Source organism: Hibiscus syriacus, unplaced genomic scaffold, assembly GCF_006381635.1.
Source record: "Hibiscus syriacus cultivar Baekdansim isolate YM2019G1 unplaced genomic scaffold, ASM638163v2 tig00111061_pilon, whole genome shotgun sequence".
NCBI classification, from domain to species: Eukaryota; Viridiplantae; Streptophyta; class Magnoliopsida; order Malvales; family Malvaceae; genus Hibiscus; species Hibiscus syriacus.
The window spans coordinates 155,300-172,664 of record NW_024062967.1 but is presented as its reverse complement, the minus strand read 5'-3'; the positions used below and the strand labels follow the sequence as shown (position 1 = coordinate 172,664).

The following is a 17,365-nucleotide window of genomic DNA, read 5'->3' as shown; positions in this document are numbered from 1 at the left end:
TAACCAGCCGTCCTCATCGCGTAGGAACCGAGTTATCACCCTTCCTAAAGATGGCCAAGAACTCTTCATCACGTATGAGAAGTGTCATCCCTCGACCATATTTCCTCATCATGTAGGAACCTTGTCACCTTTAGACGACCAGACCTCTTCATCACGTATGAGCAGTGTCGTCCCCACCAACACGCATATCCAATTTATAGGAAAAAGAAAGAGAACCAGACAAAAACGTGTTGTATTGTCGTCTTTGCCCTATTCTTGTTAACACAAGAATGTGCAAAGAGGGGCAGCTGTAGACACCCGTTTTTGTCCGGGTCTTTTTTATATATTATTATTATCGTTATTTTAATTATTATTATTAGCATTATTATTATTATTTTATTTACATATTATATTCTGTTTCCAGGCCCAGTACAAAGATTCCGGAGCCCAACACCAAAGCCCAATATGCTAATCCAATCATTAGACCTGGACTCTACCCACTGGACTGTGACCTAACCCGATGTGGCCCGTTTGGGAAAACCCTAAACACATTAGAGTCTTAACCCTAACTCATCAGCCAGCCAGCCAGCCGCCTCTGGCTATTTAGCTTCCCCAGCCTTGCGTGGTCTTCACCGGTCACTCCCGAGCCGAGTGAGCCGCCGCTGGTGATTTCTCGAGCCACTGCCAATCTCTCCAGTCCATCCATCATCCACAGTGACCCTCAACAGTGAGATAGCAGAGAAATCAATTAAAAATTAGAAAAAATCCAAGCAAATCTAATCAAATCCAAGAGATGACAGCATGAGTATAGGGATATCATTCCCTACGAACTCAACCATCCATCAGTTAGAAGATATCAACACATGCATCAATAAAAGAAAAAAAGAACCGAAGAAAAAAAGAACCGAGATCCATTCGAACCACAACCGAGAAGAAAAAAAAAGAGGAGTAGGAGAGGATAATACCTTCATCGGAGGAGTGCCGGAAAGCCAAGTGGTCGCCGGAGTTCAAAGCTTTCGAGAGGTATAATCTTAGATCTAGGGTTGTTAGGTGTTTTTTAGATGAAAATGGTTTAGGTTTCGGGTAAAGGAAGGTGAGGAGATGCTTTTGGGACCATCTGGTCCCTCCGGCCGCCGTGCCAGTAGTCGTGCGTCGCTGCTTGCTACCGCAAGCTCAACCGGGTCCCTCTCTCCGATGAGAGGAGTTTAAGAGATTTTTGAATCTCTCTCTCCTCTCTATTTTGATAAGAAATGAGAAATGGGGATGAATGGGTAAGCAAGCCCGATTTTGGGCCTTATACATCATTAGTGAAACGACGTAGTTTCACAGGGGGCCTTATGTGTATTTTAGCTTGCGGGGTAACTACAATCTAGGTCCTTCCTCATCTGTAATTTGTTATTTTGGCCATTAATGGAAATGCATTCTATTTTAATTTCAAGCTCTCATGTTTCATATTTCTATTTTAGTCCTTATTATGTGTTATATTATTTATTTATTTATTTATTTTTTGCTAATGTTCGACTCTGGTTTTTATATTCGTAAATGTTTCATTTTCGTCCCTGTCTAGTTATTATGCATTTTTGCTAATCTTTCGAATTCTGTCTTATATTTTTGTTTTATTTTATTTTAATCCCCATTTGTAACTGCAATTATTATGAGAATATTTGAATGCGGTCATAGCATTCATGCAAGTTCACATTCTAGTCCATGTTTGTTTGTGTTTATTATTTATGGTGTTTTTGACTTCTGCTTCAATGTTTATATAACACTCATTTTGGTCCTTGAATAAAGTTTAGAATATAAAGACTTAAATCCTATAGGTTTAATTTTATTTTATTTTAAGTCATTATATGTTGATTCTTAACATCTATGTTTATGGTTTATTACACATCTAGACTTTATTACTTTATTTTTGTGGTTTGGTCCTATCCTTAGTTTTACTTTAATCTTAATTAATCAGGTGCACTACAATTTGATTATCTCTAAATATGGTTTTGTATTCTCTTGTAGATTGCTTGCGTTTGTTTATATTTTTCGTTTATTGTTTGTATCTATGATATTATATTTGCATGCATGTATGTATTTTACAAATTTTGACCTTATATCTATTTATATCCATGTATATGATGTAAATTTAGTTTGATCTCATTTATTTATTTATTTATTTATTTATTTCATAAAGAACCCGTTAGTTAATGTTTTATTACATACTTGATTATAATATTTTGCAAATATTTTATCCTTTATATTTTATTAGGTATGCGTGCATCTTATAAATATTTCAATATATATATTCTAATTATTTTATGTTATATGTTAACTTGTTGCTCGGAAAATTTCAAGAACAATGATTTGTAGAATGGGCGTGGAAAGCATTGCTTGATCGAAGTATTGCTTGGTCGAAGTATTGCAATCCAATACAACATTCGAACCAAATAAGGACTTGAAATAAATTAATTGTATTTTGCTAATTATTAATTCATTCCATTTTAAACATTGCAAAGGTCTCTGAATAATAATTTATTTCATTTCATGTAAATTATCAATCTTCGTTCTACATTTTATATTCGATTCATTTTTTTTTTGTTAATCAATTTATTTTGTTGTATGTAAACATCAATTTTATATATATTCAATTCGTGTTTTGTCAAAGAGAGAATATTTTTTACGGATAAGAAATAGTCGAAATAGTTTTCCCGACGGAAGATTACTAATTTCGAGATTTCTTTTCGAATTAAAGAATTTTCTCTAATTAATTGATTCCAAGCAAATTAATTATATTTCAATAAATGGATCATATTTTAATTTTATATTCGATTCGTAATTTCCACCATTTACGACAACGTGTAAGCTACACAGTACCAATTTTAGGGCGTTGTGGGGGTGCTTACCCTTCCCCGCACGTAACCGACTCCCGAATCCATTTAAATGAATCTTCGGTAACGCAGACCGAATTTTGTCTTAAAAAATGATTTTTCTTAAAATTGTTTTAAAAGACGTTTTTAGGTATTCGACCTACCTAACCCAAAGGTCGATGACGACTCCTATCCAATTTAATTTAAATCTAATCCAAAATCACTCAATTTTTTCAAATTAAAGTCATAATTATTTTTAAAAATAATATTAAATCATTGTTTTACAAAAAATGGTTATGACAGGATTGACTATACCTTGTAAGATATGATTAACTGTAAGTCGTTCTTAATTTGAAAAGAAAGCAATAATCTACACGCTGTGGAAATATAATTTGTGTAAAGTGTATTCGAGAAAACGGACTTGAATACTATTAGGTAAACTACACCTATGACCACTACGAAGGAGCTAACGTGGCAATTAATTTCTTTTGGATATTTATATATTTGATTCTTATTATTAACATTTAGTTTCCATTATTTAATTAAATGTATAAATAATGAAAACTAAATGTGAAAATATAAATTCAAATAAACTCTTTCATCAAATATTAACAGTAAATTACTTAATTGATAACATTTAAATAGTTAAATAATTTAATTGATAAAATTAAAAGATTATTAATCATAAAATTTACAATAATTAAGTGATTATGGGTGTAGATTACCCTTTCTTTTTTTGGGAGGGACAAAGAGAAAAATTACGTGCGACTGTGACACATCAATTATCATTAACGATTATGACAGGTAACAACAGTGATTGAGATGAAGGTGAATTAAAAATTTAATGAATCCAGTGCAAATTTTAAAAGTTAGATGAGTAAAATGCAAGCTTCCTAGAAGTTCAAGGATTCATTAGTATAGTTCACCCTAAATATTATTGAATTCCATTACATTTACAAAGAATTGCACTAGTTATCATTAGTGAATATTCACAATGAAAGAAAATGGAACAGACAACCACAAAACAAATATTGTAATACTGATATATACAAAACTAGTGTAAGATAAATAGAAAATGAATACATAAGAGGACTACAATTTCTGACCCTTCCTGGCAAAGAACGAGTCAATTGGCAGATGCTTGACTACCGCTGGAGATGGCTTATGCTTCTTAACGCCTATTTTGGCTCCCAACATATTCCTTTGGCATAACTCTACATTTATAACAAGTAAATTAAATAACCATTAGCAATTCACCAAAGGGAATATGTCCAAGTACAATAAGGACCTCGCGTTACATGTTTCGTTGTGCAATTTTAAATAACATAGCCATGGCGTTGTATAAAAGTCAAAACTTAACCCTCCACGACACGGAAATTATATAACATTGTCCGCTCTGAATGCGGTATGCTTTATATTAAATGCATCAATATTTTTTTCAGTGAAGAGGAGAAAAAGAGAATCAACATGGTAGCAGGCTGAGAATTAATCACATTTTTTAATGATGCTTGCTGATTAAATTCATCAAATAAGAACTATTTATTATAATACCATTTTAAAATTTGTAGTACCTTTGCCTTGGAATCATGGCGCTCGAGCCTGTACCAGATTCCTCATCCTGAAGCTGCTCAGCAAGATGAAAACCAGAGTGCTCGTCTTTCTTCAATAAAGCTTGAAGGTAATTCAGCCCCACACAATGAACACTTGTAGTCATCGACCCAAAATAACTTGTACTCATCCTTATTTCCAGAGGAACTAGGTTTTTTGTTTGATCTGTCAGGGTTGTTGTCCTTGACTCCCTCCGGACAGAAGAATCTTCTTTTGACACTCGTGATAATTCTTTTTTAGGAAATTTTCAAACTTCACCTAGCGAAATAGATAAATGCCTATTAGAAAACCATCATTTAGATTAAGTATTGTGAATACTTGAAGATCTAGTCTAGCTAAATAAACGGTACATAAACTTCAGTAAGTACCGTGGCTGCAGTTTTGTGGCTTAAAAGTTCACCAATTTTTTCCATTTCACAAGCATTTTCGTATGAAATGCAATTGTTGTCATCTATATCTGATAAATGATTGCTCTCAAACGATCCTCCAAACTCATAGTGACACGTCCTGTGGCTGTTAAGAGATATGGTGATTCCCTTTTCATTCCTGAAATGGAGATCACTCAAATCAGAACCAAAGGAGCTTTGATAATCCCCAATTCTTTTAGGACCATCTATGGATATTAAAAACTCGGCGAGAGTTTTTTGTGTTGGGTAGGTACGCCCTCCTTATCAACATTGAAATGAGACACCCGCAGACCTAACAGCAAAGAACACAAATGTACCCGTTATATCTTAAAGCTTAGAACACGCAGACAACAAAGACTTGTTCTACTCATATTTGTTTCCTGCCACGAAATAATCAAAAGGCAACAAATTAAAGTTTACCTATCAGTCTCAAAGAAATAGGGAATTCTGCCTTTAACAAGTTTGAAGCGTGTTTCAAGATGTCATCACTCGAACAAATATATTTCTGCAAAGTGACAGCCCGCCCTTGAACGAACCTGAAACGAAAAAGGGAATGCCCTAACATGATATGAGGAAATAAAACCAATAATGGATGACAAGTCATCAAGTTTAAGTTGCCAAAAGCTAAAAGAATCTGAAACCAGCATTGGCCCATTCCTTTACATTTTACCCTAACTATTGAGCATAAAAGGAAGGAAAAGGAGAAAAACAATACGGTATAATGGTTCATGATAGTACCTCAAAAGATGCAGTTTTTAATTTAAGAGTCAAAGTTTGTCCAGAAAGACCCTCTTTCTGAATGTCAGCTGACAGCATCTCTGCAATATCAGCTGCAATACAAACAGAACAAAGTTAAATTGCTGAAATAAATGATTGGACAATTTTGCAGACAATGCCATCTAAATTAGGAGACTTTTGCAAAACATCCCAAGACAGAGACCAGAAAGGTGCATTCTGTCATCCATCTTAACAATCTTATCAAAATGCTACGGCTAAAAAATTGATACCGATTGATACCGATACCTCCAATAAACTATTATTTTAATTTGGTAAGCTCAACATTTCAAAACCATTTTCAACTTTAACGAAGTACTAAATACATGATCATTAAAACCAAGAAACCAGCAATCTCTGGATTCAAAGGAGAAAAAAGAAGAAGAGAATGTTACCTAATTTCTGACAAAGCAATGCAGCATCCTCTGTTGCTGAAAATGTTCTCACTGCTGATACTTTTTCGAAACCTGGCCTCGGGAGTATCTGTCCCTCCAAGCCCCAATCCAACAGATAGAAAAAAAAAACTAAAATAATAAGGAAAAAGGGTCAGAATCCCATGAAAATCATTCCCCATCACCTCTGTATGCATGAAATTATGTTTACTTAGATGGTCACTTTAGCATTATGATTATTTTTTTTTATAAAAGTTGAAGGTCTCATTAAAAACTCCCTTCGTATTCGTCCACATACTAAGAAGTATGTTAACGAACATTGGAAGGAAGAAAAGAGTACCTCATAGTTTATTAATAATAATACCCAATACATAAGAAAACACTAAATATCCACCTATGGTGATATACACCATTACAACAAACACCTTAAACTCTCACATCCTCAACCAAAACCCACAATCGACAATCACCCTATTTGTAAGTTACACCTCCAGCAATATGATGAAAACAACGCAAAAGAACATAACACAAAAGAAAACCAGCACTTGCAACCATTTAAACAAAATCAAAGCCACAATTGAAGAGACGAGACCTAATGAGAATCGACTTCTTCAAGGACCCAAGAGTTTGGTTTAAATGAAGGATCAATCTCATGCACCATGATTTTGAAGGAGTTGTCACCGACCTTCAATTCCAACGTCTCATCAATTCTCACTGAGCCTTTGTGAGGATTTGAATTTTTGCCCGATCAAAAGATGATGGTGACTGACAGCTTTTGTCGATTGCTAATAAAAAACCCCACCTATCTGCAATGTTTTTGAAAGTATCCCAATTCCAAGCGTGAAAAGGAACACCCTCGCAAACTAAGCACACTCGACGACACTCCACTACCAAACTCTCTGACCAAGTTTCGACTCTGGAGAACCACTTTGCAAGAGTCTCTAATTTATCGTTCTTCACACTTCTCAATAAAGCAGAGTCTTCGAAAATCATTAATACTGCATTTCCAGCAACTCTCATTAACGAGAAATCAGTGAGGCTGTAACACCCCCAACCCGTATCCGACCCGAATACGAGTTCGAAGTATCACATTGACTTTTCAAACATTTATTCGTATAAAATAGTGAGTAATTTAAAAACTTTGATAACATTTAAATTATTTCAAAACGTTTACAAAATATATCAGAGTTCATACAATTTTTATCTTTAGACTACATGCCAACTACACTCTATATACAATACATATATTTTCTGATCTGACATTTGGTAAGAAGAACTGACCTGTCTTGCTCCCTCTTTATTTCTCTTTTCGCTTTCCATACCTACGTGTGAAACAATCACACGCTAAGTCGATGACTTAGTGAGGCATATAAAACATATAATATTTCATATAACATAAATCATACATAAACATATACCATCATTATCATTAAGAAACACACATAACATCATATGGTTCACGTAACACATTTCAAACCACTTATAAACCCATCGTATACATATCACATTCAATATGCTTGTTTAATCACTTTATTAGCCCATGTACACTAGTGAGAACTTAAGGTATGTGAGTACATTGAGGTTGTGCACACATATGCTGTCACCACAGCTCGATCAATGTCCCGAAGGACCAGTCCATAGATTCCGAAGAACCTAGGTAAACAGTCCATATGTCCCGAAGAACATAGGTAAACAGTCCATATGTCCCGAAGAACATAGGTAAACAGTCCATATGTCCCGAAGAACATAGGTAAACAGTCCATATGTCCCGAAGAACATAGGTAACCCTCGACCCTTGGCATGCCAACTATACCCCTCGCTCTCATATCACATAACATGGGCATTATCATTTATGACCGTTCACATTACTTATTCATATTCTTTCTCTTATAAACACATATCTTTTCTTTTCAGTCACGTATCACATGTACGTGTAATCCTTGATATCATAATCACATGTTCCTTCTCTTCTATCACATATCAAATGTATGTGTAAGCACATATCTAATATCATATGTTGCATTTTCATGTAAGCATGTAAATCATGTAACATATAAACATACATCCATTTCTATGTACTAATGCACACAGAGTAATCACATAACATTATATAATTTACCTCTTACCATAGTAACTCTATCATTGACTCATCGCAAGCCAATGTTTGATCAATCACATCAGTACAATTTAAATTGCACTCACCTTAGCCTTGCTTTGACTCGATTATAATCCTTTGATTATTTCGGAACTTGTTTAGGTTCAATATCTACATAAATATATCATTTCAAAACAACTATCAGAAGCCTAAACTTTAAACTTGATGTTAATAACTTAAACCGGTTTAATGAATCAAATTCTATATTTTCATTTAGAGGGGAATCGATACCCCCCAGGGGAATCGATACCCCCTGAACATACTGGAATTTTTCGTTCAAGAGGGGGAATCGATTCCCATTCATAGGGTATCGGTTCCCTCTACCCAGAAATTGTATTCTAAGCTCGAAAATCATCAATTTTCAACTCAAACCTTCCTATTTCACTTCCTTTAATACTCCTAACTTTAATACACATACTTAAACTTATTTCTATTCCATAATCACTTCTTTAACTTCAAATCTAGTCATTCCTATGTAATCTCAAAAATTATACTAGTTTTGCAACATGTTCAAATTCCTATTCTAACACTTCCTATCCCTTAATTAACTTGATGACAAGTCAAATTCAACTTTCAATTCTCAATATAAACTTTATTTCGATATTTCATTCAAAAACTTCAAATCTTTAAATCCTCATAAACTCTTCATTTTGTTGTTTTAAAGCAAATTAATCCTTCCTTAATCTTACTTAGCATCTAATAATCAAAACTAAACTTAAATTTCAGCACATAATCAGCTCAAAAGAAAACTCACCTTTGCTTGGCTTCACACGTGGAGAAGAGAAAATGAAGAAGAAAAGAGAGAAGAGATTTTTCTGGAAAATCTCCCATCCTTATCCATATATATATATCATTTAATTATAATTTTCAAGTCTAATGACCATTTTGCCCTTTAATTCTTTGGATAATTACTATAAACTTTTAGGAAATATTTCCGAACAAATCATTAAACTATTAAACTATTATACTTTAATCACCATATTCTGAAATTTTACAATTTTGGTCACTAACCCGTATTTTGGGATGTTACAGAGGCCCTTGGCTTGCATTTGACTAGCGAGATTACCGATTTTGATAAATTCCTTGCACCATCCCACTAGAAATTTACTCAACACGTGAAGTTTATCCTCGTCAATAACACCTTCAACTTCACAATGCTTATTCGTCGAAACACCTTCCATCCCAGATTTACGTTGAACAGATGTAGAGGTTTTTCTCCAAAAAGACTGTTGAGATTTGAATTTAGCCAAAGATACACTAATTTTGCTCCCGTCGATATGAGATCCATTCATTTCTGAGATCGCTTTCCTTGCTTCTTCGATTGTTGCAAAACGAATGAAACCAAAGCGAAGCCCTTTCAAATTTCTTTTGTTTGGAATGAATGCATCAATAACCCGACCGTGAGTGTAAAATAAAGATTCAAACCTCTTCTAATGGATCTTCTCTGGTAAATTTTCGATAAATAACGTGAAGCAACCGCTTCTGTACCCATTACGGATTTTTGGGTGGCCTTCCTTCCACCAATTATAAAACCCGATTCTCTTTCCTCTTACTACTGCAGTAGAATTGTCATCGGAATACCCCTTTTTGGTGAACTCCTTGGTTCCATCTTGGTCAACATCCGTCATTTTCCTTACAAAAAAATGTATCCTCAGTCGCCGACGTAGCCTACAATCGGCATCTCAAAAGCATTTCCTCAGACGATCTCGACTTCACCTGTCCTCGGTTACCGCCACCGGTCACTAGCTGCTTCCGATTCCCACCAGACCCACCATTAACATTTTCCTTTGCAACACCGTAGGAAACCAAAGGCTATGATGATTCTTTTGGTAAAAATCGACGCGCGTTTTGTTATCCGGTTGTGATTGGCGAACCCGTTATCTCCTCCTAGTCGCCATCTTTGATTCGAATCTCTCGGGCAGAGCCATTAACCGAAGTCTGACCTCTCCTTTGGCTAATCCCAAAGGTGAGAAGGCATTGTATAACCTTGGGAGCAACCTACCTCGGATCCGAGACGATCCAGCGGTTGTCATAGGAGATCGATACATTCTACGCCGAACTGATCTCAATCGATATTGTGGAGAAAGGACCCAAAACTCAGATCAAGATAACTGGAACCGGAACGAATCAAACAAAGTTTTTTATACGAAACTTGGCGTTGATTAACTGTGATGAAGGTGAAAGTAGAGCTCCTGATCCGAGGTCAACGACTACCGGAGGTGGCAGCGGGCATGGCGTCTGGAGACTGTGATGGCGGAGGAGAAGAACAGAAAGTTTTGTACCGGTGATATTTGTAATTTCCGGATTCACTTCAGAGCAACAATGGATGTCAGTTGATTTGATAAGGAAAGCATATGAAGCAACAGAAGAGGATTTTTTGTCCCTCGTTACCAAAACAGTGGCCTATGAAACCGCAAATCGCAGCTGTTGGATCCTACTGCCTGGTTGTTGTTATTTGTGTTGGAACTCTTTGTCGCCAATCTTGGTGATTCCCGTGGTGTCTTGGGGCAGAACAGCAACGATTTGGAATCACAAATCTAAGGCCAGATTTGTGTTGTCTTGGAATTTTGGCGTGTAGATCTACGTCGATTGAAAGACTTTATCGTAGATCTAAGCCCAGATTTGGAATCACCATGAGCAGATGATATTTCCAGGAAAAAAAGGCATCAAACGGAGGTCGGAGTGTAGCGGCGGACGGCTGACGGCGACGGCGGACGGTGGACAAGACGGTGGATGTGGGTGGAGAAAATAATTTTTAAAAACGCCTGGGCTCGAGGCTCTAGAGAGATGCAGGAGCTTCTCTCACATGCCAAAGTCAAAATGTTTTTTTAGCATTATGATTATTAATAATTTACAACTAATTCAAGAACTTAGAAACATCATGCTCACTTATATTTAGAATAATAATAACACAACTCAACTCAGTTACCCCTAATGATTATAACAGAATCACATCAAATTAAGTACCAGAAAAGATGATGTAATATCTGCTCTGACTGCCTAATGATTCCGAAAGCTCTAATTAAAGTTCAACCTCGACTGGACTCACTAGGTTTTGCCATGTTGATCCAGTAGACTGTAGTAATAAGAGAATGCAAGAGGATTATCCCCATTTCCAACCATATAAGCAGTTTCACACAATTTCCTATCATAATCACTCTTTTTTTAACAGGAGAACCGCCTTATTAGTATGCTAACCTGCTGAAGAACGAGAATATAGCGCACAGAGGAAACTTCCTTTCTGCAGCATCTCTTCACAAGTGCTGATTCCAAAAACACCCTTTAAAATATTTTCTGTGACCTTGCCTATACCCCCAATCTACAAATCCAGTTTTATCAGATAGACATCGTTTACAAATCAGAAATAACAATTCTGAAACAAGGGTTCAAGATTGTCCAATCAATGAATACCTTTCGAATAGGAAGTGTGGATATAAATGTCATAATAGCCAAGCGGTCATTGGGTAAAATAAACTGCCCATTTGGCTTGTTAATATCTGAGCAAACCTGGGGGATACAATACAATCAGAACGGGCAATAAAGAAAGGTGTAACAACTAGATGTAAATCTTGTGATGATAAATATGAAATGTCCTGCTAGATTGCTTTACTTTTGATTTTTTTACTAGCAAACAGAAACTGTGACAAGCAAATTGAATTTGAGATATTTTGTATGCCGATAAACTAAATCCAATAAATATAATCCAAAAAAGTAGACAGTCAACAACAAAGTTTTGTTGATCAACAAAAGAATTGTCCTATCTCTATCCAACATCACTATTCACTAATGTCTTCAACAACTTCCAATGGGAAATTTTAGAATTTACGGCATGATATGCAATATCTCAATCCAACATCATTAATGACAATGTAACAATAGCAACGATTATTGTGTTGCCAATTTGAAGATGCAACTTGCCAACAGCAACTGCATGCCAAGAACAGATGATAGAACCTTAGCAAGTAAGCGAATCGGAGCCACTCTCGCGCTACATGTCAGATCAGTCTCATTATGTACTCTAGATATGAGTTCTTCAGCAATCTAAACAGATAGAAGGACGAGGTCAGCTTAAAAGCCAGTCAGTTAAGCAGTTAGAAAAATTAATTGATAGTTCAAACTTACTTCTCCACCAGTAATACCTCTTTCTTTGCAAACCCTAGTAATATCAAGGTAAGCTTCATCCAAAGCGGCACCCATGAAATTAGGATCATAGTTCCGAAAAACTAACATAGAGAAACAACAAGAACTCTGGTTAAACCACAAGCCCAAAATGCATCAAGAACTCTGTTTTAAAATCAAAATATCTAACCTTCTCTGGTTAAACCACTGTAATAAGTATATTTATTGAAATCTGGGGGAACAAATATCAAGTCCAGACATAATTTACGTGCAATGAATCCAGGCATAGCAGCACGCACACCAAATTTGCGAGCCTACAGACTGAATGAAACTTAGTCAGAGTAATTTTACCAGCAACAAACCAGATTTTAACAAGTTAATCGTGTAAAGTGATTTAGACCTCATAATTAGCAGTGGAAACTGAAAAGCATAGACATACTACCAACAGCCATTGGTTTTCCCTTCAATGAAGAATTGGTCAAAGTTTCAACAGCCGCATAAAATGCATCCATATCTACATGTAGCCAAATCCTAGAAAGCTCACGTGTAGCTTCAAGCTCTAATATTCTCTTCTCCGCAACCTAAGAAACAGCAAATCATTCATCTACCTAAACACAATTTCCAAAGTTCGCAATTTGTATAAATAGATTTTACAAGAAAGGTAAAGCTTAAAAGAACCTTTTGATAATGAGATAAATCTGAGGCGGAGAGCTTCGCAGCACGAGCTCGCACATGCTTTATTTTTTGACGAATGAAGGCCTCTTTTCGCTCCTCATTTTCTAAGTGTTTCGATCCTTTGCTCATCTCATAAACTACTCTTTGGACTTTCTCTTTATCAACTCCTTCCATTCCTAATTTCTATTTAAAAAAAAATCAACTAACAGTTATCAGATCTTCAAATTTATCCGTCAATGATATAAAAATTCGAGGTGACTTAACATATCAAATGGCATATTGACATTGAATAATACCTAGAAATCGAACAAGAGATAAAGCGAGAAGCGATTTGATGATGGATCGGAACTTAAGAAAAGAGAAGATGTTAGTCAATTACCTGCTTTGGCGTTAGTGTAAACAGTGTGATAAGATTGCCATGGCCGCTGGTTATCGCTCGCACTTTCGCTATCTTCCATGGCTTGCTGGAGAAGGGAGAGAGGACTCGGAGGGAAGAGCCTTTACGGAAATAGAGCGCCAAAAAATGTGTAAAAAATGGGAGGAAAAAACATAAATGGAGTAAAAATTAAAAAGTTGAGAGGTACTTTTGAATACCTCATTTTTTTGTTTATACTTCCTTCTCTTTGTTCTCTTCTTCTCTTTCACCAACCCTCGAACCAAGGTCATGTGCCTCGTGTGCTCTGACCGAAACACACCAAAGCCAACAAACCGGAACAAGGGCCGGTGCCTTTTCAGCTCCTCAATTATATAAATATCTTTATATGTTCTCGGGATATTCGCTTTTGTTTTGGGAAGTTTACCCGTCTTATTCTGAATGTTTAGCTTTATGCTTTATGTTATTTATAATGGTTTGGTACATGTGTAGGGATTGGGTGTTAAGAGAGTTGCAATAAAAACATATAATATGAAAATAATTTGTATCTTCAATGATGAATTATCATATTTGAGATTTGAGAAGTGATTTAATATATACGGTTCAAGTATTAAATTTTTTCATAAAAAGTATTAATTAAATATATATTTTTAATAGTTTTAAGGTAATTATAAGGTAGTGTCTATTTATAATCTGTTTTTAACTATTGATAACGCGTACACACCTTATAAATGTAGATACAACTGTTTAAACTTATAACCTCAAAAAAGAATATCAATCTCTTGTGATATTATTTGAAGCATCACCAAATTATATTGTTGTTCTTGTATAACTAAAGTTTTACTGTGTTTAGTATGATTAGAATTAATAATTGTAATGTGTGTAAATTATAGATGTGTACTTATAGTATAATTTGATTAAGTTCTAATTATGATCTAATCAATACTTGTTAAAAATGATAAAATTAAGAAACACAAATTAAGTCTACAAGTTATGCATGGACAAGGTTGTAAATGAATCGAATATTCAATGAAATGTTCGTGAATTATTCCACGGAAAATTTGTTTATATTTGTTTATTTATTATTAAATGAACATGAACCATATTTTATTTTCATCTAATTAAATAAATATACACAAACAAAATGTTCATTTATGTTCGGTAATATGTTCGTTTATGTTCGTCTAACTTTTTTCACATATGTATTTCTAACCCAATAACTCACTATTCCTTTCATTTCATGATAAATTGAAAAAAAATACCCTAAATATTTTAAATTTGTTTATGATTATTTATGTTTGTTTATGTTTTTAATCAATTTTAACGAACAAATATGAACAAGCTACATTCTTTAGCGAACAAACACAAATAATAAATTCTATTTATTTAATTATTCGTGATCATTTATTTATTTGATTAAAGTTAAACGAACGAACATGAACATACCTCCACTCGTGTTTGTTCAATTCGTTTACAAGCGTACACATAATACATTTATTAATAATAGAATTTGACTTAACATGTTTAACATATACTATTAAATTCAAGATCAAAATTTTAAATTTTTAGAAATATATGAATTAAAAATAATCAAATTAAAATAAAAGAATAACTTTAAGTACATAATAATAATAATAGTAGGAAATCAACATTTAATTTTGAACAATATGTGCAAAAATAAAGGTATTTGAAAATACCTCTTATTGCTTAAGGTGATCAACTTGTAGTTTACCCTTTGAAAGATTCCTCAGCTGAGGATACTGGCCCTCGAACCACGGACACGTGGCTCGCGTGCTTTGAGCACAAGGCACAACAAACCAGCAAGCCGCTGCAAGAGCCAGTGAAAGTATCTCGCTTCGTCAAATACTTGTTCGTATGCTCATCTTTTCTTTTCAAAATTTACTATAAAATGAATAATATGTTTTATGAATGTTAATGGTAAATAAATCTTCTAAACTTCATGATTTTATTTTTTTTTACCTTAAACAAAATGTTTTCCACCTATAATTAAAGCTTAATAACCATTAAACTCTAGGGTAAAGTACACAAATGATCCCTCAATTATAGGGTGTTGCTTTGTTGAGTCTCTTGACTATCAAAAGTTAAAAAAATGATCCCTAACTATAAGATATTGATTTGTTGAGTCCCTCAACTATTACAATTACAAAATGATCACCCGACTATTAATTATGTTCCAAATTTTTTTTCGTTAAAAATTGATGGTAGTTTGAGCTATATGTTAATATGTTATCTGATATATGATAAAATATGATTTGAGAATCTCAAACGACTATCATATCTCAAATAGTAAATTAACTTTTAGCTTAAACTATCTTTATTTTTTAACGAAAAATGACGAGTTTGGGGCATAATGAATAGTCAGGTGACCATTTTGTAACTTTTAATAGTAGAGGGACTCAACAAAATAATATCATATAGTCAAAAGACCATTTTGTAACTTTTGATAGTCGAGGACTTCACAAAGCAACACTTATAATGAAGGGACCATTTGTGTACTTTATCCTAAACTCTAATAGCATGAATCAAATCACATTGAGGAATTTATTGTTATTCTCTTAAATTTCGAATCTGAACATTCAATGTACAGAAGTGTAAGTCTTTATTATTAAATATTTAAATAAATAATACTTTATACTATATTCACCTGGGGCTAAATTATCGGCTACAATCAGCTTTAAGGTAACGAAAGATATAGAAAGTTGTACTGTCTTTGTCCAATTTAATGTTTAAGCTGTTGTTACAAACTTCTTCTTGAGTCTAATAATGATAAATGTATAAATGGGTTAATTGCACCAGTCTTTTCTAAGCTATGATTTGAATTTTAAATTAATTTTTACATTTTAAATTATTTAAATAGAAAATTTTAAAGACCAACAATCAAAATTCTTTGGCATAATATCAAATTTAGTTCCCAACATTTGTTTGAATGATCATTTTGGCATCTATTACTTTTTCTCAAAGAACTTCAAAATTATAATTTTTGGTTAAATTGATCATTGTTAAATCAAAATCATTAATTGACTAACGGTTAATATATGTTGATGATATGATATTTTTACGTGCCCTAAATTATTTATTTGTCATATGTCACATCATCTAATGTGATGACATGATATGTACCACATTATCTAATGTGATGATGTGGCATGTGGCATATCATCAAATGTGATGACATGTCAATAACTAAACATATATGAAGATATCACATCAACAACATACATCAATCATTAGTCAATTAATAGTTTTCATCTAACAATGATTATTTTGATTAAAAATTTAAAATTTAGGGGGTTAATTGATGACGTGTAAGCATATATAAGGGTTAATTTAATCAAAAATTTAAAATTTATCATAATACCCCAATACCTAAATTTCCTAACCTTCTCATGCTACCATTTTCGTCGTCAATAACACTGTTAGCATTGATTAACAAGTTATAAACAAATAAGGGAGGAAATAGAATGAATTATTGTGTCATGATATAGAAGTCACTGTCCTAGAAGTAATTTTGTTTGGATTGGTGTAATCCCGAAAATGGATGTTGTCCCCAAAGTTAACACAGTATTCCAAACTTCGTACACCTGAGGTAAGGAAGTGAAACCCACTTGTGTTGCACTCTTTAATAAAAAAAATCAAGAGGAAAATAATGAAACTGTAACGCCTGAGAGTTCGGGTTGGTAGTCGAGTGATTTCCACGATTTCTGATAAAAATAATATTTTTGGTTTTTAAAATTATGAATATTAATATTTAGTGTTTAAATGATTTTTGAAATATTAATTATGATTTTTAGTAATAATAAAATAAATGTTTATTAAATGACTAAATTGAATAAATTGGAGATGTTGATTTTAGTGACTAAAATGTAAAAGGTAACAAATCAAAATCTATGAAACTAGTTTTACCAAGGCTTGTGTGGATGATTTTTCCCTCCAATCTTAACTGTATATTTCATCTCCTTTTTGCCAATTTCTTAGCTAGATTCATTCTATTAATTCTTTCTCATTTT

General features: G+C 33.8%; 1 pseudogene; it reads right to left on the bottom strand.

The window, feature by feature from the left end:
* Window positions 1–3,932: 3,932 nt before the first annotated feature.
* LOC120151593 lies at window positions 3,933–13,498 on the bottom strand (annotated as a pseudogene).
* Between the last annotated feature and the right edge of the window lie 3,867 nt (window positions 13,499–17,365).